General features: G+C 41.0%; 1 protein-coding gene across 2 annotated transcripts in view; it reads right to left on the bottom strand.

Moving 5' to 3' along the window:
• Positions 1-26910, bottom strand: part of CREB5 (cAMP responsive element binding protein 5) — a gene marked incomplete at its 5' end in the record, with an annotated part of 325398 nt that overhangs the window by 16007 nt on the left and 282481 nt on the right. The gene's annotated exons all lie outside the window — the stretch shown is intronic.

The following is a 26910-nucleotide window of genomic DNA, read 5'->3' as shown; positions in this document are numbered from 1 at the left end:
ACTACACATTTTGAAATATAGGAACTACTAATGCTATTTAAGTTTCAAATTAGATTATAATCCATCACTTTTGGAGGCGACATGTAGGTCTTTTCCATTTGTTACCATGATGTACTAGTAACTCACAGTCCCTCCGTAGTCACACAGTAACTATCTTTTGACCCGGAAGGAAGTGAGGAAAGTCGAAGATTACAGCTTCTCTGATGCCACGTCAACAGGTCTGTGTCTAACACAAAAGCATTATCTATTCACCAGCAAACAGACATGCACTCGAGTAAGCAGGGCTCAGCCAACTTTTTCTAAAGGGAGTCAGAAAGCAAATATTTTCATCTTTATGCCTTAGGGTCTCCTGTCATAAGACTCAACTCCACCCTTTGAGTGCAAATGCAGCTGTAGAAGGTATGTAAATGAATGATCCTGTTGTGTTTCCAGTACAACTTTAGTTAGGGACAGGAAATTTGACTTTCAAAGGATTTTCACCTGACCTGAAATGCTTTTCTACTTTTGATTTTTTAAATTAATTTAAAAAAATGCAAAAACCATTGTTAGCTCCTGTGCTGTGCAAATTAAGTCACGGGACAGACTTGGCCCACGGACCATCATTTCCTGGCCCTGATTTAAAAAATCAGTTGGTAATCAGCTTCGTTGCAGTTTCTTGAAAGTTGTTATTTCTTCTGTACAGACATTTATCATCATATCCTGAGGGGCCCCGCGTGCTCAGTACTGTATAATACAGTGACTGCTTGGAAATGTGTCTTCTGCAGAGATGACAATCTAGTTGGCAAGCTCACATTGGCTTCGTAAGGTATTTACTAGGGAGCTAAAGTTCTCTCCTGATTTGTGTTCTTATCTGATTGATAACAGTGGGGTGTGAGCACTGTGGAAAAAGAAGAGTCAGAATCGTATCTAAATGATCAAAGTAACCACGTTGCAGCCCTGTACAAAATTAATGATTCTCAACTGGTCAGAGTAAACTATTGATAAATACCAATTCTGTCCACCAATGTCTTTACTTAAACATAAAGAACCTCCGCTTAAAAAAAGAAAGGGGGTGGGGCTTGGCAGACCTATCTGTTAGTTATTGAAAACATCTCCTACATCCGCATTCAGTAACTACTGGGCCCACTTGCCTCCTCTTTCCTGAGCAATAGCTATGGACCTTGATCATGGAAATCCTGAAGAAGTTGTTTCCTGAATTCCTAGGAAAGATTAGATGCTGGATACTGTGTTTGCTACTAATGAACGAAGTGAACTAATACTCCTCACCTCCAATTTTTAGAAATGATGTCATTGTTTTAATAAAAATGCTCATTATAAAACATTTAAGCAATGCTTAAAAGTACAATGAAGTCAGCAACAAGTGAACCAAATGCATTGTTTATATTTTGTGGGAGAACAGCATTCCCGACAACTCTCTGTATGCACATGTAGATGGAGGAACACGGAGAATCACTTCACACCAGTGGTATCATGAAGCATGCAAATATATATATATTTATCTTTACTGTTGAAAGTATTACAGATGTCCTCTCTTTTCCCCCACTGACCCCTCCACCCTGCTCCTGCCCCCTCCCCAGGCCTTCACTGCACTGTTGTCTTGTGTTCATGGGTTATGCATATATAACATGTGATTTTATAAGCTGTGGTTGAACATAGCATAAGCAAAAGAAATGAAGATTGAATTAATTGCTGGACTGCAGATATATATATATATATATATATATATATATATATATATATATATATATAATACCCCAAGACAAGTTTCTAAATGATATCTCCAAACTTAACAGTGAATAAAATCATGAAAAAAGATTATAATGAAATAATTGTTTTTCTTTAAAATTGACATATTAGATAATATTAATGGAGTTTCTAAACTATTCTTTGTGACTTTATTATTAGATAAATATATAGTTGCACAGTTAAAAAAATCAACTATTACAAGAATACAAGATGAAAAAATAAAGGCACCTGCCTACCATTCTCTAAGCCCCAGTCCTATTAATCAGAAGTAACCACCGTGTATCCTCAGACATTTCCTTGGCACTTATAAGAATGCACTAGTGCAAGCCCTTCTTATGATACGTAGTTTTGTATCTTGTGTTTTTTTCACTTTAACACTATATCTTTGACACCTATCTACTAGTCATAATGGCTGGCATTAATTGAGTACTTACTACATGCCACTCCTCTTTCTGTCTTTTACAAGTATTAACTCAACTAATCCTCAGAACAACTCTGCAAGGCTAAAAGAGAAGCTAAGCCATGTGCCAAGCTCACACCACTAGAGGGGAGAGAAGGTGCCAGAAGTCATGCCATGCACACTTTGCCAAAAACAGGAATAAACTGTGCTACACCACCCCCCCCCACCCCCCCCCCCAAATCAAAAGGAAAGGCAGAAATAAGAGAAGGGGCTAGACAAGTTGGCATGAGGAGACGCCTTTGCTGCATGGTTAGCAGTAGGCTGTGCGTGTGTTCCCCGGCACACAACTGGAGATCAAGATACAGTCCTTCTGAAACTTGGCAGTGGGAAGGTAAGAATTTCCAGGAAGCTCAGATGCAACAAAGGATTATCTAGGGCGCAGTATGATCACCTCCCTTGTTATGCTTGTTAAGAATGAGTGTATTCTTATATTTCCCCCTCACAACACAGATCTGATAAGGTCTCCTCTCCCTGCCCTCACTCTGTAACCCTTGGACATATGACACTTCTATGTCTTTCTAATGCTCATGGGATGAATGTCAAAGTCCTTGATGTGACCTATGCACAGGCACTATAGTGTGTGGCGCTGCCTTCCCATCAGCCCTTGCTCTTCCCACACAGGCCACACAGGTCTTTGCATTTTATAGTCTTCTTGCCTGGGATGCTCTTTCCCTTTCTTCAGACATTCTATGGCTCTCAGCTCCAGACTCCTCCTTAGTAAGTTCTACCTGGTCTCCTGGTATAAATCAGACCCTGCTGTTACATGGTGCAGTAGAGCTATATTCTCCTTTTTAAAATTCAGGTTATGATTTTGAGAATGATTATTCAATTAAGAATATCTGTCAGCCATTCCAGATTGTAAGCTTCATGAGGGCAGGAACCATGGTGCAGTTTGCTCAGTGCTAAATCCACAGCGTTAGCACAGAGCCTTATGCACATTAGGCTCTGAGTTCATATTTTTGGATTGAATGAAACTTCCTGAGGTTTATGATGCTGCTGCGGCATTTTCAACTTGGATCACAGCAAGTGGTATTTTTATGGGAGGACGAGTGTATTAGTCAACGAAGGTGAGCAGAGTCAACCATGGATCATGCAGGCAGCTGGGCTGTCAAAGTACACTGTCAAAGGACTCCCCGCTCCACACCCTGCCTGCCCTTCAAAGAATGATAACAGAAATGAAAGAAAACATAAATAAACAAAAGAATGCACATTACCCTCATCTTGATATATTCTCCCTGAAAAAGTGGCCTGGAAAATTGAAAAGATATGTAGGAGTGGGTCACTATGTCATCCCTTCAATGCTACAAACAACTCTTCCACCTTTAATTAGGAGCAAATGGAGCCTGACAAATAAATACTATGCACCAGATCTTCATCTCTCAAATAATTAGCTTGTGCTGTTAAGGGAAATTACTTGATTGCCTCAAGTCTATTCTTGCATGTTTCACGCCAAGACAATAATCCTAGTCAAGCTTATAACATTCCATTTAATTATTCACTCAACAAATATTTACTGGGCACTGAGTTAGGCATATCATTATTTATTTGCCCACTACATGAAGGAAATGGGAGACACATAAAAACCAAAGCTTTTTCAAAGCAAAGGAGAAAAAAACTAAAGGTTTCCAAGCACCCCCGCCCTCCCACACCACCCCTCCCCACCCCGCCCCCGCAGAGAATCTCAGGACTTTGGGTCGAGTCTATCCTCCAAGCACCAGCCTTCATCTCTGAAGGAAAGCAGTGAAGATAAATGATCATCGAGCTGCTCTGCATATGCCACATTTAATCTTCTCCATGTCCTTCCTAAACAGTCTGAGGCACTTCTCAAAGTCCTTAAAGAGCCCACTGCTCCCCTGTATCCTGGTGCCAACAAGAGTCACTGCGCTGGAAATCATTAAAATATACCAAATACAGATATCTGTACCCTACTCGCTTAGGGATGATAAATGAATGGTAAACGAGTCCAAGCTGTATTCTGCAGAATGATTTTTCTTTTTGAAGCTGAACTGTGTCTTGTTTTAAATAACATTCTACCCAATGCCAAGAAAAGGCAAGGGAAAGAGAGAGGGAAATTAATGAGCAAATAAACATATATTTTTCAGCTATAAAAACCAGGGCTATTACTGAGGTGTGACTGCAAGAAAGAAAAAAAAAATGGTTCTGTTTACTTTCTATGGTTCTCTACCACATCCATTTATGTGAGAGAGCAAATCAGGAGAGACAGCGAGAAGCCTGACACAGCTGGTTTCAGTCAGAGGGGTCATTTTCATTCTCTCTGTGTATTTTACAAACCCCTTATTCACTGATCCGGGTGGGAGGGTGGGCCTGCTGCCTGGGATCTGAGTCCTGGTCAGAAACCAGCCCTCTATCTCCTCCCATACTGTGCTTGGCCACTGCCATGAGAGCTCAGCCTCAGCCCCAGCCCCTTTCTCATCTCCAGCTTAGCTCAGCTTTGCATCACGGCACATTGTGGGAAGCCCAGGTACACGCTCTCGTCATTACGGCCACATGGGTACATGCAGGTGGGCCTGCGTGAGCAACCCGCACATGACACGCCCACCCATGTCTGCCCCAGGCGGTTTATCTTCCATTAACAACTCGCTCTTGCCAATTAGAAACATTTGTAAAGCTGTGGAGACCTTTCTCCTCCATCTTCAGTGAGGCCCATTGCTTATGCTTCACAGACTGAAAGCCAAGACGAATTCAACATTTGAAATTCATTTCGGTGGGGGTGGGGGAGGTGGGAGCATTGTTTTTAGAAAGGTTTTAATTAAAAATGGCTTTTGGCTTAAGTTCCAGAAAAAAAGATGTTAATATCAAAATGTAGTGTTACTGAGTTGACCACAAGGAAGAGAGGCTGCCTATATAAAAATAGGACAAAATCTGTATTTATAATTCCTTTTGCAAAAGAATTGCTCTCAGTGGCTTCCCTAAGGTATTGTTGTACATGTGGTTTCTTCTTGCTTTCTCTCCCCCTTCCCCCCAACATAGCTGGTCAATGATGTGAGACCAGAACCTCCACTGGAGGTGCACGGGCATGTCAATGACTACTCACTTACTCTGGGTATCAAGGATTTCTGAAACTAAGTCTCTGAATTAGTGAGAAAAAAAAAACACACCCTAATATTTATCCACTGAATTTTATAATGATACATGACTAGTCTGAATCGCAAAATGCTTCCCAATCTTGAGTAAGCTACTCAAGATTGAGTAGGCAGAAAGAGAACAGTCCCATGGTGCTCTGGGACAGTTACATAAACTTGGAGCTTCATGTTGCCATGGTAACAACAGTTTTAACGCCCAGGTTCACATCTGGGCTTCAGGATGTCCACTGAGTATGATCGCATCACCCTGACAGCATAGTGGATCTTAAACTCCACATTTATTTCAGGATCATTATTAAGATAATTAACTAAAATCATACCTAGCTTACTCATTTAGAATAAAATGTGCTCCTTTCAAAATTTTGGTGATGTAACTCAGTTCTGATGGTTTCACAATTTAAGTATATTCATGTGTCACTTAATGATGTGGATACATTCTGAGAAGAGTGTCCTTACGGTGATTTCATTGTGTGAACACTGTAGAGAGCATTTATACAAACCTAGATGGTTTAGCCTATTAAACTTTACTATATGGTATAGCCTATTGTTGTAGGCTACAAATCTGTACAGAGTGTTACTATGCTGAATACTGTAGGCAGTTGTATACAATGGACCTATTTATATCTAAACATAAAAAGGTACAGTAAAAATACAGTATAAAAGATAAAAAATGGTATAACTGTATAGGGCTCATACCATGAATGGAGCTTGCTAAGAAAAGTTTTTTAAGATCTCAATATTTTACTTTTCATAAAAAGCTTGTGTTATCCTCCACCCACACACAATTCTACTCTGTCCCATGGATTACTCTGAATGTCCTTTTGGTTAATAAAGTTTTTTATCCCATGTTTCCTCACTTCCTAGAGGAGGAATCAAGGTGGTAGAGCTAGACTTCTAAACCAAGACTTCTCACTCCAAGCCTCCTGTTCTTCAGAAGTTCTTTGAAACAATGACTTCCTTCTTTATTTTAGACATCCATACAACTCACTTCTCCAATAGATTCCTACCTCTTAGCTGACATTAACACAGACCTTCTTTCTGATGCAATTAGGAGCTCAGAATCCTGTCCTCATTTTGATAGACAGATTAAGACACATAGGGCCAAGTGGTTTACTTATCCAAATATCTAACGCTGTTTTTTATTAGAAGAAAGACTGGCACCTGCTCTCAGAACAGAGTTGGTTCTGAAAATCACTAAAATATACAGCCTCTTACAATGCTCAACATCCTGCTGAATCAAAAAAGACAGTCACTGAGTCAAAGAGATGAAGGGACGTGGTATCTGAAATAAAACAATTCTCTCAGTGTGCATTCATTCGTGTCTTCATTTAACAAGAATAAATTGAAGGCTCACTCTTGCAGAACTGTAATTCATATATGTCTTAGCTATTAATACAGAAGTGGTTGGCAAAGAAATTGCTGCGCTTTGTCTGTGGGGTTTGTTTTGCTCTTTGCCACCAAAGTTGAACGTATCACCGAGCACTTGGGCCTGCTTTACCTTATTTTAGAAGCTATGACCACAGGTAGACAATGGGAGAGGGAATCTAACCTGGAATTCTTTTCCTTGCTTAAATTAGAACTGTTGAGGTACCACTTTTCCTACGATTCTATCATCTTCCAGCTGGCTTAGAACTAAAGAGAAAATGCAGAAGCCATAGCCATCAACTTGTATGATACAAAGCTAGTAGAGATAGTTAAGCACACCAGATGAAGAATCAGCACCCAGAAAGATTTGGGGCAGACTAGTATCTAATCTAATCTAATCTAATCTAATCTAATCTAATCTAATCTAATCTAATCAGACATATTTAATGGGGATTAGTGTAACATCCTGTGCTTGGTTCGAAAAAACAACCAAACAATACACAACAAACATTGGCAAGTCCAAAGGCAGCTCAGGGAAGACAGAGCTTGCCAATTATGTACATACTCATAAGAGAGGATGCCGGGATTTCATGTGACTCTGTAAAGCCACATTCTGTGATTGATGCACGCGTCCAAACAGCTGATATGACTTTGTAGCTGCATCAAGGAAACTAGATTAGAGAACTTAAAGCAACAGTGAGTGAGTCCTGTTCGCCTCTGCACCGGCTCTGATGTGCACTATGTTAAGTCCATGTCCCCGCATCCCGGCCTCCCACCCCAGAGACCTCAGTATCACATCTAATAGGTATTGGATTTTCTCTATGGGAGAATCCCAGTTTTCAATTGATGGGCATACACACTGTTACCACTTTTCCCTCTGCAACTACACTGTGATGAACATTCTGCATTCATACATATTGGCATGCTGGTCTGATTACTTCTAAAAAGTATTCATTATCTTTTTAAAAATTTTGATAAATTGATCCATCCAGTGGGTTCAACTGATGGTGGTGGTGATACTGTGTGTGTGTGTGTGTGTGTGTGTATAAGTGGGGGGGAGTGCCACCTGGGTGTCTGTTAAGGGAGATCTAAAAGGAAAGAATTAGGGTGCTAGCACCCATAAAATATCAGCTTTTAGTTGGAACCTTTTCTCGGGTCTAGTTTTTTATTTATTCTACCAATATCTCCATACCCAGGTGAGATATTGCCAGCATTCATAGTTTTAGGGTCCCCTGTTCCTGTCTGGTCATGGAACTCCTTAAGCTCTAAGGCATGGCTTCAGGTACTAGCTTGGCCCAGGCAGATATTATATCCTTCTGGCTGGTTTCCCTGGCAATTTTAAAGGTGCTGAATACACAGTGGCTTAGAATAAATATTTGTTGATCGCCTGCCTGCCTGCCGCCTGCCAGTCTCCAGGAGTGGTGCCTAACCATGGAACGTCTTTGAAGCTCAGGCCTATAATTTTCTCCACAGAAAACTACACCTTCTGGTGGTGGTTGCAGGGAGAATAATGCCCTTTGTCTTGCTAGCAAACACGTCTCACCCCCCAAAACCCAGCACCTGCAAGCCTGGGTAATTTTAGGTGAGGGCTTATTTCCAGCTTTTATAGAAGAAGCAAGTTCTATTGGAAAAAAGTAATCCTTTGTTATTTTATTTTGGACGAGCTTTTAATCAGAAACATAGGCAGTAACATATGTTAGAAATATACATATGAAACACAGAACTTTGCATTTATAAGTCACTATGGAAAATCCATGTTAATGCAACATTAAGTTTGGGATTTTAATTGCACAGAAGTCAGGAAACTCAGAGTTCAAGTTCCCATAGCAAACTTTGCTCCTCATGTGCATCCCAGGACCCTTCCTGAGTTGGGTGACCTAATTATTTGGCAAAAAGTGGTGCAATAAAAAGCGATGGCTATATTTCCCATCATCTCAGACAAGATGGACAGCGGTCAGCTTTAGCTACATAAATTGTACCCCTTTCAACGCATAGCAGTCCTTGGTGACCATCGTGATGGACAATGCCACTGTCGTGCCTGAGGCAGGACCCTGTCTCAGCAGTGCCCTGTTCAGGTAGAGCAGCCAGGCACCACCCCGTCACTGGGTCCTCCAATGGGTCCTTCCCCACAAGTTCTGAGGGCAGCTGTGTTTAGTTGGCACTGTTTTCCCTCCCTGAAACCCGCTCTACCCCCGGGGGACACCCCTCAGAACACGGATGCTCAAAATTCTGGATCTGAAAGTCTGACTAAAAGGCCCTCAGGGGACTGGAAGAAGGACCTTCCTGGATACACCTCTGCCTGGTCCCAGGAGACCTGGCCAGGACAGCTGGTCTATGTGGTCGCCTTCCAGCTTTGCTCCAGTTGTTGGGAGATAGCAGGATGTGTGTCTCTGTGTCTCTGTTAGAGACATTAGGTGTCTGGCCAAGGGAGCCTTGAACTTGCTCAAGAAAAAGGAATCTACAGGGGATTCTCTCTACTTGTGGGTAGTGGACTGTCTGGAGTGTAAGTTGTCCTGTCCCCTGGTATCTCTATCCCAGTCTGTCTAGCATGCTGTGTGTGTGTGTATCCAGTTCTGGTTTTCTTCTGATTAAATGGTAATGGTACAGTCTGCTTCCCCATGGCCCCCTTTGCCGCTGTATATGACCCCTGCATGAGTCTCCCAAAGTGTATCAACACATTAGGAGGGAGAAGGGAGGAAGGGGGAGGGGTTCTGGGGAAGGGAGAGAGAGAGAGATTGTAATGAACTCTAATTCTGAAGTGCTGCCTAACTTCTTGTTTGGGCTTTGCTGGTGTCAGTGGCCCCAAGTCATTGGACCAATAGCCAACTCGACTTGCTGTGATGGTTCTGTGGTCCCGTGAGAGAAGAGCTCCAGGTCTGCTGGGAACAGGCTGGATTATATGGAGTTCAACTCAGCAGCTGTGTGAGAGCACAAACAGCACATCTATAAATAGTCCCTGGGCTCTCAGCACACTGAGAACCCCGATGCCACTTGTGAGCTGGCTGGTCTCACTGAGCAGGAAAAACCTGTGATGGAGGAGCCTCGCCATTAATAAAAGCTTCTATCAACAGCACTCTCTTCGGGATTGGAGGCCAACCACACAGAGAGAATAAAGCTGTGCTTGGGAAAGCCAGAACAAAACCTTTAAAAAAAAATCCTGCATGTCTACATTTAAGACATTTCCAAGAGGAGCCACTTACAATTTTTGAAGAATCTGGAAGCTTGTGTAGAGAAAGGAAAATGTTTGAATCGTGCCCAAGGAGATGACGGTGCAGAGCATTTCAACTGAAAAATGAGTAAGAACTTCTTTCTGAGCTGATGTTGGTTCTCACACGTGTTTTAAAAATGTGGTTAATAACTGGGCAATGAAGAATCTCAAATACTCTCTCCTCTTTTCTAGTTTCAGAGTTCTCTCTGAAGTTTCCCCTTTTTGTTTCAGGAGGTATGACCAACAGAATACATGATCTATTTGGCACATTTTTCAGAGTGGAATTACAGGCCGTGGCCAAGCTGTCTTTTAACCTCTCAGTTCCTATTGTCTCCATGGTGTACAATTCAATAAGCCAGAGGTCGAAACCTACAGTTTAACTGCCTACAACGTAAGTGATGGGGGCGGGAGGCGGGGAATGTGCAACCATTTCTTTAAATCACATTGTCACAACTGAGTACCATTCTAAAAATGCCAAACAGAAAGCTTTTGGGTTGATTTATTAATTGAAAATGGCCTGTCTGAGAATTTATCTCCTAACAAGCTTAAGATATCATTTCATGATCTGTCTTCTTTTTCAGCTTCAGCAATTTCTTTTCTGTCTCCAGATTTCTTTAAAGCAACTGCTCACCAGGAACTGACAAGAATATAGCAGCTTGCCCTAAATCAGTACCTGCCTTCTAGAGAGAGCAAAGCGCTTGGCAGGTAGTAAGAGTCTGAAGCAGGTGATGAAGACCATTCCCCATGTTTCAGAGATGCGGGAAATTCCTGTGCAGAAAGGTTAAGTCACCTGTGTGGGAGCCAGTGAGGAGCAGGGATGTGAAGAAGATGTTGGTTGTGGTGCAGTCTGACAGCTTGCCTGGTTAGAAGACAGATGGTGGGGAATAAAGAGCATGGTGGAGAAGGAAAGAAGGAAGGGAAAAAGCAAGGGACAGAGGGAAGGGAAGAAGACATGCAGGAGAAGAGAAAAAATTTGAAAAGCAAGTCAGCTCTAGCTGGAGGTGAAAAAAACATGCTCTACCCACAGGCTCAGATATTGTACTTATCCTATTAATAAAGAGGTAAGATGCAAATAGACTCTCACTCCATCACACCGTCACAAGATGGCTGCGCCCACAGTGGAGGCAGGGTTACCATAATGAGCCATAATGAGCAATCAGCAGGGACCTCAGGCTGTGCCCCCCCACCCCCTGCCTGGTGGTGCTTGACGAGGGACCTCAGGCTGCGCCTCCCACCCCGGCACCAGGCTGGGGGACTTCAGGCTGCACCCCTGGCCCCGGCACCAGGCTGGGGGACTTCAGGCTGCACCCCTGGCCCCGGCACCAGGCTGGGGGACTTGAGGCCATGCCCTCGGCCCAGTGGGGCTTGACGGGGGACCTGAGGCTGTACCCCCAGCCTGGTGGGGCTTGACGGCAGTGGGGCCAGCTGGGTCTGGATATCCCTCAATGGGGGTGGGGCTGGCCAGGTCTGGGTCTCACGCGATTTCGAGGTGCATGCAGGTGGGCGGGGACTTGACTCTGGGTCCTGCGGTGTGCCCCAGACTCTGACAGGAGGAAGATTTTCATATACATTTTACTAATTTTCTTTCATCTCTGACACTTCTATTATAGAGAAAGGGCAAATAGCAATATTAAAATATTTCCTCTAATTAATTCCCTTTTAATTGCATGAATTTCGTGCACCGGGCCACTAGTTAATTAATAATGAATGATTGGGCTCATTGTAAAAGAGAAGTGAATACAAGGTTGAGTCAAAGTATTTCAAACACAAGAAAAGCTCAATTCCCCTTTTTAGGGAATGGTTCACTCCACCCTGGTTTCCAGATAAATTCATCAACAAAAGGTATTAACAAGTGGTTTTTTTTTTTCCTTTCACCAAATGCCAGCAAGAGAAAGTCTGAATTTGGTGTGGCAGATAAGGAAGGAACTGCATCCTGCAGGTTTGTTTTTTACATGAGTAATATTGTATATAGACATTGCCCCGCTTCTGTAAGGTTTTCAAACCAAGCGTGGTTAACCAGAGACTAACAAAATGGTTAACCAAATGTGTCAGCTGCTAAGCCAAGTGGAAATAGTGATGGCAGTGCAAGCAATGGGGAGTAGTTCTCCCATTTCTGTGACACATTCCACCCAGCATCCAGGCTGACTGGCCAAATGGCATCATGTTGAGAGAACATGTTTAAGGCTGTGGACTCACAGAGGGGAAGCTCCTCTGACCAGGGGAAGGGCTATCTGCACTTACTGACTGCTTCTCCTGCAAGGCACATGTTGCAGCTCTGGGTACCGATTGAGACATTTTTCCCAATGTGTCCACATTATATGAACTCAGCACTGGGCTGTGGTCTTAGTAACTGATGGGACCAAATCCACTGAGTGGGGATCTTTTGAAAGTAGGAGATAGGCTGCTTTGCTTGATACTATTTCAATGCCTGCTACTCCCTCCCCTTTCGTTTCTTCTACTCAAAAGTACCCCTTGATTTCCTTCCAAAACCCATTCGCTATGGGAAGTGTATCATTATTAAGCTTCCTTGGTGGGACACCACATATTATAGGTTTTGCCAAAGAGGACAACTGTCAGTAGTCAACTTATTACAGTTGGGTAAAATTTACTATTTAGGGAGGACTATATTTTTAAATGCACTGTATTGACTTATATCAATTAGTAGCTCAAAATCCTTTCTAGAAGTAGGATGGATATATACCAAAATTCAATGTATATATACTAAAATTCAACAAACAAACAAAAATATTATACTCCTCCAACCAGTCCCAACTATTTTCTCTATAGGGGAAAAGAAGTCTTTAAAATCAGATTCTAACAACAGAGAATACATCTAAGGTTGCTTTTGTTCAATCTATTAAAAATCTAAAATTCAATCTGTGTATACACAATGTTGCTTCCCTTGGTTTTCTTATATGGAAGACTGTGAGATGTAAACAGGGGCGAAGTGGATGGAAAGGGGTGTGTCCTCATTCTTTTAAATCTCTTTCTTTTATCATCCTAGGCTTTAAAAATTTTAAAACTAGTCTTAGTTTTTCACTTAGAGATAGAGCGTGTAACAGGATAAAAATCCAGAGTCTAGGAGTGTGTATCCGTGATCCATGCTGATCACACTGGTACTTATGACACTGGTATGCATTTATCATCTGAGACAATAGTCACTCTCCTCTTTAAATCCTAATTTTGGGCCTTGGTTTCATGTGCAGAGATGGTAAGTCCTCTGAATGCATTCTTTTCACTTCTCTTTGCTTATTTTTGATCTGACACAAACTTCACGTCTCTGTAATATGAGTTGTCAATTAATTAAGTATATTATCAACAGGGTACCACCACAAAGAACCTTTAACCAGGTGCTAATAAGGTGTGGTGTTTCCAAAGCACTTGCCACTCCAGCTCAATGAATGGGTCTGCTGGGAAGACTGATCTAGTTTAAAATGGAGACACCTCCAGTGGAGTGTGGAGATAGGGCTAGAAGATCACCAGCCTAGTTGATTTCCTTGTAAATAACATAACTACCCAGGCAAGAGGCAAACATCCTCTGTTAAGTCAATTGTGATCACTTTAGGATTTAATGATTACAGACTAATATCAGCTGAAATCCACAAATCTCATGAATCAGACTAATGATTGTATTAAATGATTTGTGAATTTAGATTTAATATTGTTCTGACTTTCAGAGCTGGTTCAAAGAATACCAATAAAACATCAAACATGAACACGAACTCAATGCAGTGCTTATGTTGCTAGTGACAGATAGAGGTGGATTCTGTTTATTCTAAAAAAATAATGTTGTCGGGACAACTGAGCAAGACATTTCAAATGCAGTTTAAAGTCATACTCGTTAAGTACAGGAGGAAAAACAGGGAGGCTACCATTTAGAGAGATTAACATGTCAGATGCACATCTGAGATTTCTACACCCAGTGCTGCCAAAATATATGCCAATTTAGGAATACAGAAGACTTAAAGTAACTGAATCGTTCACTCCTATAAGCTCTTGGGGAGCATGAGTGATGTGCAGCTTGGGCTCTGATGCACTGAGGTAGGTCATTAAATGTTCCATGACATTTTTTTTTTTTTAACCAGAAAAGAGTTTTACTCTGGCTCCACTTCAGCTAGGCTAATGGCAGGGTCCCTCCCAAAGATTCCTTCTACCCTTCCAACTGGCAAACACTTGCTTCATTTCCTCCTGTAGGATAAAGATTATCTAAAATGACTGGCTGAGCGTGGCAGCTCCTTATCCTGCAGCCCCTGGTGTTTGGGGGAAGCTGCTCATTCGTTCACCATACATTCACTGAGCACTTACTCTGTGCACAGTAAGAAATCAGAGACGATACTGCTTATTTCCAAAAAGCTTGACATCTAGTAGATCCCATTGCCTGTGGGGGGCTGGGGGAAGGGGGGGCTGTGACATTGCAGATGAAATGGGTTATTTCTAGTAGATATTTAGATCAAGGTTAGCATGCTTTCATCTGAATTAGATACTTCTGGGGCTCTGCGGTAAACTAGCATTTTTAGATTGCAACATAATACATATATATATATATATATATATATATATATATATATATATATATATATATTTAACTCTGGCCCAAACTGAGACTTCTAGTCATGGTTTAACTCCTGTGGTTCTCAACTGATGGTTATTTTTGACCTCCAGCAGACACTTGGCAATATCTAGAGACATTTTTTATTGTCATAACTTGGAGGATGAGCTACTGGACTCTAAGGTAGAACCTAGAGATGCTGCCAAATATCCTGCAATGCACAGGACAGCCCTTCACAATAAGGAATTATCTACCTCAGTTAATAGTGCCAAGATTGAGAAACTGTGCCCTACCCTGACAGCCAGATTAACTAAACCATGACTAAATGGCATTTATCAATCAATTGTTTATTCTTATTACTTTGAAAGAGACTACTGTGTTGTATTAAAATGGGCTGGTATAAAAATCCAAGTAAATAACCAAATATCTTTGGTGTGACAGTTTTTCCCTGCCCTTATTGAAATTCGTCAGCTCACTCTGGCTCACAATGGCAGTGATAATGACAGCACTGCTATTTTTCTACAACAACCAGCTCTAGTAACTGGAAAAGTTTTGGACCAAAATTTACTTGTTTATTATAATTTATTTCACAGAATAGAAAACTGAAGGTCAGTGAGATCAAAGGCTATTGTGATCATGTGCCAAGTTCAAGGTTGAAGGTGAATTAGAATTCCTGACTCCTGACTGCCAGTCCAGGCTTCCTCTGCTACCCTGGAAACTACTCTGGGACTCAGCTGCATCTTGAACATTAAATAAGAAACAGAGATGACATCTGAAAGTGTTAGCAGCCCCCGTGCTGTGCATTTTCTGTGGCATTGAGTCAATGTGTTCCAGGGTTGGCCTACTTCTTGTCAGGAGCTACAGTGACAGTGTCAGCCACTGTGCCATGGGGGAACCAGGGCAGAGTTTGTTATACCCACAAGCATCTTGGCTGGATATGGAGGCTCCTAGAGGATCTCCCAACCTAAGAGGCAAGGGAAAACCCTGAGACCTTGGGGGGAGTGTTATCAAGGACATACTGTCCTTTACCGATAACAGCTAGGGTACTTCTCTCAGTCTTTTTCCTGTGGTTTCTTCAAATGGTTATTGGATTGTGTGCTGATATCTTTCAAATAATTCTGGTCTTGTGAAGATATTTAAAGGGAACTATGTAAAGCTCCAGCCCTGGCATTCTCCTCTCAGATGCTTTTTAGATTTGCACCTGGAATCTGGCCTGCACGTAGGAGAAGTATATACTCCACTTCTCTGTAGGGAAGTCATAATGATGGAACCTACATTAGGCCGTAAATATAACCCTTCTACTTTCAAATAATCAACTCCAATCCAGACATTCCAATTAGCATTCTCATAAACCTCTTTAGTAGATAGACACAACATTGATTTAGTCAATAAGGGTGGCTGACATTGTCACTGTGGCTTCTGTCTATACAGAATTTCAAGAGGGGGGTCTGAAAATATGGAAATCAAAGCAACTGCATAACTTCCCCTTACTTCTTTTCTCCTCTCAGATATTCTGTAAAACAAATACAAGTATGTGTCAAAGCAAAATTTAACATTTTTTTTGTTGTTGTTTCATGTGATGTTGCTCATTTTCTTTGAAAGGGCTGGTGGGAAAAGCATATGAAATGGGAGGTCGTGAAGCTTCCTACAAGGTGGCTATCTCCTCTCTGTCTTCTGACACGATCATTAATATGCTCCTTGACACTATCCCTATCTGTCTCCCTCCACCACTGGATCTGCCTCATGACCAAGGAATTGGAACAAAGCATGAGGCCTGAGACATGGTGTGTGTGTGTGTGTGTGTGTGATGAAGAAGGAGGAAAGGAGTGGGGGAAGGTACCATAGCACATGACCAGGTCCCAAAACTAATGCAGAATTCTGCTGAGATTTTCCTATGGCCCCTTAAACAGGACCCTTATTGAAATTTTTGGATTCTGTCCTGTGGAGTTCAAGTGCATTCTTCAGGGCAGCCAGTTACTGTTCCACAGAGGTGTGAATGTCCTGGAGTTTCACAAGCACAATAGTTCACATTGTGGGTTCAGAATTACTTCAATTCCTCTTTCCACCATCCTGCCCCCACCCACATTAAGAAGCTGTTGGATCCACAGAGAGGCCGAGCACTGCCAGGACTGAAAATGCCATGAAAGCAGCCAAAAGACCTGCAGAAAACATTCTGGTATAAGAACATAATCAAATATTAACAAGGAGCACGGTCCCCAGTTTTGCCTTGATAATGGTCAAGGTCTGACTTTACCAAAGACATGAAGTTTAGCCAAAAAGCTCTCTTTTCCTGAAAGACTATCATCCCATTTCCAAACAGCCTTATCTAAGGGTAGTGGGCTAAGGTTCTGCTCTGTAGAGCCAATAAAAAGCTCCTTGAAGTGTTCATATTGGGAAGCCCAGGAATCAGACAGATCAAGAACCCTTGCATTTACCCAGCCTAGATCTGTTGCCAGTTCCGGATTGTTCCCTGTGAATGATTTGTGTATTATGACCCATTGCAACATCCTAAAATGAAAGTGCTTCTAAGAGAATTGTGGTGGACATACAATCCAGATGCTTCCCAATGCCGGTGACCCTCCTAAGACACAGCGAGAGGACACAGAAGAACCTAATGATGTCTGTCCATGTGCTGGTTTATCCTGACGGTGGCTGTTTATTTTGGGGGCCTTGAGAAACTGCATTAGGGACCAGCAGAAACACAAATGACGGAAAGTCTTCTTGAACTGTCCAGGCCTTTTATAGGGCATGATTCTGCTGAACAACCCCGAAGAACACCGTGTCAAAACCAGTACCTTTCACGAGAGTGACTTGAAATCAGGTCTTAGGCTACAAAGAAAAGACACAGAAGAAAGTTGCTCAGGTGTAAAAATGGATGAAGAATGGACCAGCGCATCATGCTGCCACTTCCATTCCCTAAGACTCTGGTAAGCATTCATTCCAGAAAAGCCCCCAAGCTGTTTGGCATTAGAGGTGGGGCCCCCAAAAAGCAGACATCACAACACTTGGTTCGTGAACCACATCACACCCTCCAATCTTAATGAGAATCTTTGGGCTTAAGCCACAGGCTCAGAACCGAGCCTCCCCTGCCAAGGCAGCACACCGATCTCGCTTTCCCACAGGCCGGCATGGAATTTCAGCATCCCTCCACAGGGCTGGGGCTCAGGGATCCATCATCAGGGCAGCCAAGTACATTTCTCCATCCACAGTGACTCTGTCCTGGACCTCAGCCAAAGTGAGAAGACCAAGGAGGGGGAAAATCTTATAGCTAAGCAAACTGAGCAGGAGGGTTGGGAGCAGCGAGAGAGGGTTGAAGTGGCTAATTTTTCCACTTTCCCTCTGCTGCGGTTAAAGCAGTGACAGATAATTTATCACACATTTTGATTGCACGCCAGCTGGCTATAAAAAAGAAAAAAAAAGAAAGAAAGAGTTGTTTATTAATTCAATTAGCTGGCTTATTTATCAGGGCTGGGTTAGCAGGGGCGGTGAGAAGGCCAAAGGATGCCCATGTCAAGCTGTCTCTGGCAGCCCCTGCAGGCAAGTGGAGACATGCATTCTTACCCCCCAAGGCTTGGAGTGTCATGTTCGCTGTGTTTACCCTGAACGCCTGGTACGTGAGGAGATAGCCCATCAATTGTAATGAAATACTAGGATGGGAAGATGCTCTGAACAGGACAAAGTCATCTGAGTGATGACAGTCATTAGTGTTTATCACCCATTCCACGGCCACTTTCAGAGAATATGGCGTCCTTTCCGGACTCATTGTGGTTGTTGCTTTTGCTGGTTTTGTATTTGTTGGTAGTGACTTCTACACAAGGCTGCCAGTGTATCAGCAGTTTGTCCGGGCCAGCGTTGCCCAGGACTAGAGAAATCATTCATTCAGTATGTGGCTAATTCAAGAAAATCCATGAAAGGTTTATTAACTGCTGTTTGTGCCAAGCTCTGTTTGAGGCATTTTTACTGATGTGATTCGTTATATTAGATCCTCAGGTGGTGGATAACATTTGCCTTTTTACCATGAGCCAGCTAAAGTGGGGATTTTCACTGATCCATTGAAGGTCTCCCCAAGGCTCTGAAATGAGGTATCTCTGAAATGAGGTATCCAGGCCCCTCATTTCACTGTAGTTGTCCCTCCAACCCTGCTCTTGGCTGGTCTAAGCCAAATGTCCACTTGGTAACAGATTACACATTTCCTACTAATCCTGTGGTGGCCAGTAGAAAAGAAGGGGGGGAAAGGAGATGTTTACAATTTTATTGTTTTATTTAGAAATATCCTAATCATAAGAGTGCAATGTATGTAATACATGCATTTGCTTTTGTTTTTATTTGAATATAAAAAGTTCCCTCAATAGCCTTACATATAAAATGTTTTACAAACTCGCCCTAGCCAGTTTTGCTCAGTGGATAGAGCGTTGGCCTGCGGACTGAAGAGTCCCAGGTTTGATTCTGGTCAAGGGCATATGTCTGGGTTGTGGGCTCTCTCCCTAGTGGGGGGCATCAGGAGGCAGCGGATTGATGATTCTCTCTCATCATTGATGTTTCTATCTCTCCCTCTCCCTTCCCCTCTAAAATCAATAAAAATATATTTAAAAAAATGTTTTACAAACTTAAAGTAAGATGATGTTTCTGCAAATATATGAACATACTAATTTTAACATATAATTTGGAACAAGTGATATTGCTGATAAAAATGGAGGAGAGGAATCATAAGAATGTGATAAATATTCCTGTTAATCAAGCCATGAATGTGATATGCAGATGATGCCAGTGGTCAGGCCAATGCAGCCACTTTAGTGGGGACACTGCATAACATGGGGAAAGGTGATTTAGGAGCCTTATCCCAGAGCCATGTCTCGGGGGAGATGAAGGAGACACCTGAGCATTCTATTGAAAGTCAGCAGTCTGCAGGTATATTATGCTAAGAGTTAGAGCCGCTTCACTGTTCCATATCAATCACTGATTACATGGGGGCGAGGGTTTCCCCCACTTTCTAGAACTCAATCATCTTTCTCCTCCCTTTCTTCCCTCTCTTCTTCCTTCTCTTCCTCCCTTCTCCCAGGCATGCAGCCCCAAGTATGAGAAGGAAACCAAACCTCAGGGCACAGTTCGATGTATGTGGAAGAGCTCACAGCGGAGTCACCTTGCTGTGACGCCTTTGGTCTGTCTGTTTCCTAGAACCTATTAAAGAGCCTAGATTGTCCCTCTTCCCTTCCCCTTTGGTGAACTCAGCTTCCAGCTTGTTGAACTTAGCTTCTCCTTTGACAATTGGCTAATTTCTAAAATGCCCCAAGAAATACCAAGTCCTTGCTGCAAGCTCTTGTCAATAATATTTCCGACACTTGCTTTCCCAGACCTAAAAATGTCTATGGAGTTGAATAAAATCAAGTGGAATTAAATCCCATTTTCCTATTAACATCTTTTGTCTCATTAGTTGTGACTGGCTGGGAGTTTCTGCCTTCAAAAATGGGAAGGAAGCTGTATGTGGCGACACACTAGTATTTATTTCTTCTTTTTATTTTCAGATCAACTTAAGTAAAAAATATTTAATTTTAAGACTTATGTATTTTATCTCACTTTGGGTTTTCTCCCATTTTTCATATGTGTTCAAGATTTCCAGTTAAGCATGCTGTTTTAGCTTCTGCTGCTGCTGGTGCATTGACCTGGGAGCTTACAAATCATGTGACAATTCTGTCTGGAGATGGCAAAGCCAATGCAATGATTCTACTAGCATTTCTTTAACTTTTTATATCTTTAAAATATTTCTTCAGTAGTCTTATGTATAAAACACTTACTGTGTTGTTTCCACCAAAAAGAACAGACAGAAGTGTATGCAAACACATCTATAATTGGTCAGCAAGTTCATTCATATGTAGAAAAAACTGCTCCATTTAAAATTCACATTGTTGAAACCTAATGTATTTTTTTAAATTCAGCCACATCCTTAGTAAAAGTTTAGCTTCTAAAGTTAATTTTCAGTTTTAAAATTGTAGAAAATTCCAGATCATCTGCCCCACAAGTCTAAGCACAATATATACTTCTAGAGAAAACAGTTCTTATTCAAAACAACAGACTACTTGGTTGACAGGGAATATCACAAGATAACTCATACCTTCTCTTTGTAACTATCGTGTCCAAACTCTCAAGGTGTTTCAAATGATAAATTACACTTGAAAAAGCAAGAGAAATATTTTAAAAAGTGAGGGGAACACCCTCGTATTAGGGGGAAGCCACCTGGGTGCGGAGGGTCTGGCTTCTCTTGTTAGGCAGGAAAGGCTGCGAGTGATTTCCCCCGAGCACTCACAAATGGGTTTCTCAGAGTGACTTCTGGAGTTTGTTTCCAGAAGGTTCTTATGCCTGAACACAGATTTTACATTTCACACTCGATTCCTTTGGAAGTTAAAACACTGCCAGATAATTTCACTCATGTAGACTCATTGAGACCACAAATCAACATTTTAGAAATTTTTCATTGTTTCATTATAGTCTATTGAACAGCTTTGTATAAATAAGACTTATAATTTTTATTCAGGTCAGTCAAATTCATTTGCTTTTTTTTTCTTCAGGATTTCTCTTTCATTTTCCCTAGAGAACGAGTATCCCCATCTGCTTTGCAGAATGCAGGATAATCGAAGGGCACTGATCCTCCAAATGGCTTCATTCGTTACTGTCTCTGGATTCTCCAGGGCATCCGCCCCTCAGGTCACTCTAATCACAATCCAGCCTCCCATACGTTTCCACAAAGCTGGTCTACGCCTACTTTAGGATGTAAAATATCTCTCCCCTTCAGAGTTCAATGTTACAGAAATAGCACAATTCTATCCTCAAGTTCCAATTTAATATGCATTCAGAATGTGGCATTTTTTAGGCTAAGGGAGTTTTAATATAATTTACTATTCTGCCATCATAAATATAAACTACAGAGCAGAAGGGGGGGGGGAATGGGCTGCAGCTACTGAATGCTAAAATAAAAAACAAACAAACAACCATTGTCTTGTATGCTGAGTATATGCTTCAGTATATTTCAACAAACAACAGTTGAAAGAACCACAAGGCTAAAGGGACAGGTGATCTAAACAGGTCTGACTTAGAAGCATTTTAATACGTACAGCGTTGATCATGCTTCGAATGGTGGAATGCCTTTTCCATTGCTTAGTTAAGGGCTACTTGCTCTGCTAAGAAGGGAAAGCTGGGTTTTCCGTGGGACAGATAGAGCACACGGACTTCGGCAGGGGGTGTTTGGATAGCTCACTTGACAGTCAGCTTCTCCATCTCTGGGGTTTAATGGCACAAGTGTCACACTGCAGACTGCAGTTCCCTTGCCCAAGACATAGGAACCAACTGGATAGGCCGGCAGTGTGCGGGCGAGGCAGGGAGTGAAGGGAAGCAGGGCACCTGGCTCCTACCCTCAGGAAACTTGCTGTCTAGTTTGAGGAATAAGAAGTATATACACCACGGGCAAATAGTCATCGGCGCCAAATTATAGTGGGAGCACAGAGAGTGAGTGTCAGAGGAGACAGAGCCCGACAGCATCGAGGGTGGCCAGGAAGGTGAGTCACAGCCAGGCGGTGTTCAGCTGGATCTTACAAGACGGTTTGAGGGGGACAAATTCCAAGTTTCTAACAAGGCTTAGATGCCCCGTAGGTAACAGAATGAGCGTCTTCTCATCCTCCATCGACGCTAACATTCGCTATTTACTTAAAGTGACCCCAGATGCTTATTACCTATCTAGGGTGACCTTCTCTTTCAGCAACCAAAGCAGGTTATGCCTTTGTTCAGTTTCATCTATAAAAAAGAAAACATTGACTCTGCCACCAATTGATGGCAATTGGGGTAAGCAAGCTGGGATACAGGAGTCTCCATAATGTAGAAAGAGGCATTATTTATGCTATAAGAATACTCCCTTCTCCTTTACCTAAGAAGAGCTCCGCAGGAACAAATAATTCCAGTTACTAAATATCCCAGTATAACAAGTCCATTGATCCCATTTCTTTAATTTTTAAACCGTGGATTTCCTTCATGTCTACCACCCCCTGTCTTCTCCTCTGAAGCAGGCAGGCTGGGTTCCAAAGCGGTACCCTTTACTCTTCTTCCAGGAAAGAACTTTTCAAATAAGGTCCTAAATGCTCACACAGTACTTAGCAAGCACACATACACCTACACATGGCCCATACTTGCCAACTCCTGACATGAGAATTCTCAGAAGCACACCAACGTCTCTGTTTGATTTAAATTTATTTTTAATCACATAAAATCTAATTTGGAAAATTGATGCATGGGATTTTCTGAGTCACCAGAAGCTCTTTGTAAAATTGCAAATGCATCGAGAAGGAAGAAGTCTGCCTTGGCATGGCTGATATTTCACAACAACGGTAAAAGCGATCGGTTTCCTCAGTTTAGAATGAATGACAAGAATTTTTAAAATCTATAAAAATGTTATTAAATCCTAACATAAAGTCAAAATATATTTAAAATATATTTGATGTATCTGACTCATGGGGAAGAAGTGGAGGAAAAAAGTTGTCGGTATTTTGAAATAAGTTTATTTTGTTAACTTTCTTTTTCAGCCTTATTTAATTACTCAAATAATATTTATTATTCTGGATCACATTAATTAATTATAATAGTGATTTTTACTCTCTACGCCCAGTCATTTTTATTGTGTTTGGCAATATACTAGGACATTTTCCATTTCCTTAAGGAGTTTCCAAAAATGATAATGATAAACGTAATTAGAATTCATTTTATGCTCATACTCCCTATTACTTGTCTGTGGATGGAAATAGTCCCTGTATCTGTAAATGGATTTCACGAGGGAAAGCATTATGATTTTTAAAAAATTGAACCAGTGTTATATCTCCAACATGATCGGGAATCACAGACTTATAACAATAATCCGTTCCAATAATAACTGATAATCAAATCTTAAAAGCTGGAGGAGTAATTTCCTACTTCTACATATTTATTGTGCCCAAAGTCCTTAAAGTGTTATTTGGCCTTTTTCTATGTACAATTATTGTAATCCTCTGCTTTTAAGTCAAAACTTATTGCTTACTGCTTATCACTAATTGTGACAAATATGACATAGCTTTTATTAATTGGACATTAAATTATAATACAATTAGAAAACTCTGTTTACCTAAAGATGTTTTTCTACCTCCTACAAGTTCTCAGTATTTTCTTATGGAATTTTTTTATTTCCCATTCTCTTCATGGGAAGAGTAGGCCCTGGGTGTCTGGCCATCTTTCCCACCATCATGTGAAAACAAGGTAAAGGTATTCACAATTCAGTATGGAAACATCAACAAACAATGCAGGAAAGATCAATAAACTGGTCTCCTTCAGGGGATGGTCCCATAAATCACAGTGCATTTGTATGAAGACATGTCGTTCAACCAGAGAAATCGTGTTTTCAAAGAATATTTATGCTTAGAGAAAAGACCAAAAGAAAATATTCTGTTGACAGTAGTAACCTGTGAGTAATTGGGCCACAGGTTATTTACTTTTATTTATTTTTATTTTCTTCTATATTTCCTCTGCTTTTCCTAAAAATTGTTTTTTTTCCCAATTTATATTACCTTTCAATCAGAAAAAATAAATACAACTTTTAAAATTAGCCAAGCATCAAAGAATTTAAAAGAAACAGTGTGAAGGTTCATATTTGTACAATAAAAAAGGCTCCGAAACAGAGAGGATTCCTAAGTCCCAGAATCTGTGATGGGCAAACATCTGGATGGCAGATTAATTTGTCCTTGTTCTGATTGTTTTGCAAAGGTGCCTGCAGGACGTCACACTGTCTTTCTTCTTCCTTTCACTCAACTACAAATCACCTGCACTGTTACTGCAATGTAGTTACATGAAAAATTCTATATTTTAAACGAGGGGGTATTTTTCTGCTAACCTTTCTATACCAGAGTCATTTAAGTCTGGAAGATAAAACAAACATGGGAGGGAAATTACTATATGGGATTTTACTACAATGAAACTATATCAACTTGAGGTTAATGTGTAAATGCAACCTGGAATAAGACAATTTCATTCACAAATTGAAGAGCAAGTGTGAAATTGTTAGAGAAATTTAAGCATCGTGACATTCAGGGAATAATACAGCGAATGCAGACATTGTTTTAAAATTTAGAACATTACAAAAAAGAAATGAAGAAACCAAAGTGAAAAACAAACAAACAAAAAAACAAAAAAACAGGAAAGAAGAAAATCCAGAACATTAAATTGGGGATCACAATGATTACAAGCAAGCTAGGAATGTCTTTGGAGCGTTCACTTCCGTGAAAGAATCTACTTAGGGAAAACGGTGCAGCTGCTTTAGAAAACAGTTTGGCAGTTCTTCAAAACTTAAACAGAGTTACCATATAACCCAGCGATTCTACTCATAGGTATATACCCAAGAGAAATGAAAACATGCATACACACAAAAACTTGTACGTGAAGGTTCAAAGCAACATTATTCACAATAGCCAAGAAGTGAAACAAGCCAAATGTCCATCAGCTGAGGAATGGAAGAATAAAATGTGGTATAGTCATAGGATGGAATATTATTCGACAATAAAAAGAAATGAAGTGCTGATGCATGATATATAGTGAATGAACCTTAAGAACATTATGCAAGTGAAAGAACCATCTCAAAAGCCAGATACTGTAAGATTCCATTGGTATGAAATATTCCAAACAAGCAAATCTATAGAAACAGAAAGTGGCTTAGTGGTTGCCAGGGACTGAAGGGGGAAGGAGGGAAGCTAAGGGATTTCTTGTGGGGTGAAAAAAATGTCTTGAAGTTACATCACTAATGGTTGCACAACTCTGTAAACACACTAAAACCACTAAACAGTACATTTTTCAAAGGCAAATTTTATGGTATATGAATTCTATCTCACTTTTAAAAATTGTTTTTAATTCTGCTATCAGCTTTCTTGTTCTGAGGTGCAGTTCCTCCAAATGAAAAGCAGGTTCATATTATTTTTTAAATTTTTCCAAGAAGTTTCAACTTCTGGACTAAGAAATTCAGAGTTCTAGGAAACACAGAGATTAAAGAGAAACGTTCTGGTCGTCTCTAGTAAATGTGAGTGGTTTTTATGACAGTGCTGCTGAACTTCTCAGCTAGGAGAACCAGAAGATGGAACCTTGATGTTGTGTCAAGGGACACTGACATAATGGCAGTGTCTTCATTTGTATAAAAATGACAATACCTTGCTGGATCTCTTGTAGCAATTCAATTCAAAAGAGCAAACCTGTATTGTGACCGCTGCCCAAGAAACCTTTAATCTCATAGAGGGTGAAAAATATTTAGGCAAATGATCTTAAGACAATAGTAATGTCAGGATAATGCTTTTAAAATTTTATGGACTCAGATGAAAATACATGAAGTGTGCAAAATAAATAAACTTCCATGATGGAACACATATAGCAGTGGAAAGAAATGAACTACAAGAATCAACATGATAAATCTGATAAGCATAAAGGTGAGTGCCCCAAATAATCAGGTTTTAGAATATATACAGCACAATAACATTCATATAAAGCATATAATACACTAAATTACTATATATTAAAATCAGATGTCCCTTAATATTATATATCCATTAGAATTTACATATTATATATTTATCTGCGTTTACACAGAGATAAATATATATAAGATATATTATTATATGAGGATATCCATGGGGAAATAAATGCCAAAATCAGATAGTGGTTCTTCTAGTCTTCAGGGGCTTCTGAACTAGAGCTGGTTAGGCAAATTGGTGATTATTGTATTATTTTTATACAGTTTTATATATCTTAAGCACTGTGTGATAATTTTTCAAAATTGGATTAGAGAAAAATTCCTAGGTCAACATCTGTTGGGCGAGGCTAGGGGATAAGGGAAGACTTCCAGGAGGAGGTGCCGGAGCTGGATCTAAAAGGATGCAGGATGTAGACAGGCAGAGAGGAAGGGGAAGGCATCGTGGGTGAAGGGGATAGTGAAGGCGAACAAACAGTAACGAGGGTTTAGCATTAGGGACCACAAGGTTTCTTTAAGCCACACAAACATTTTAGATCGCAGCTTCTTATAGATTTCTGAACCGCAGACCACAAAGGACAAGGAGATTTTTAGCAATCACGGTGCCAAAAGCTTGATATGTTAAAAACAAAACCCAGCCAGAATCCCAGACTGCGTTTGGAGAGTTGCAAACTTGTTCTTTCTTTTTCATAGTGAGAACAAATTGGGATCCCCGGACTATACCACTTGGGAGATGGTGGGCGAATAACTTTATCCACAAGTATTAAGTTGTTGCCTGAGGACAGCTGAGTAAACAGTTTGCTAAAGTCTGTTTGAGGACTGCCAGCTAGTTACACCCATAATTTCATCTCTATTAACAAAAACAACTCATACTGTCGCAGTGCCCGGCTTTGGCTGCCCCGTGCCTTGCAGCGTTTGAATTATGGAGTGTCACTTGAGGAACATTCTATAGCAGGGAGGGCT

Source organism: Myotis nattereri (genome assembly GCF_964212035.1).
Source record: "Myotis nattereri genome assembly, chromosome: 11".
Taxonomy (NCBI): domain Eukaryota; kingdom Metazoa; phylum Chordata; class Mammalia; order Chiroptera; family Vespertilionidae; genus Myotis; species Myotis nattereri.
The sequence above is the reverse complement of the archived record's forward strand: the minus strand, read 5'-3'. Positions and strand labels throughout refer to the sequence as shown.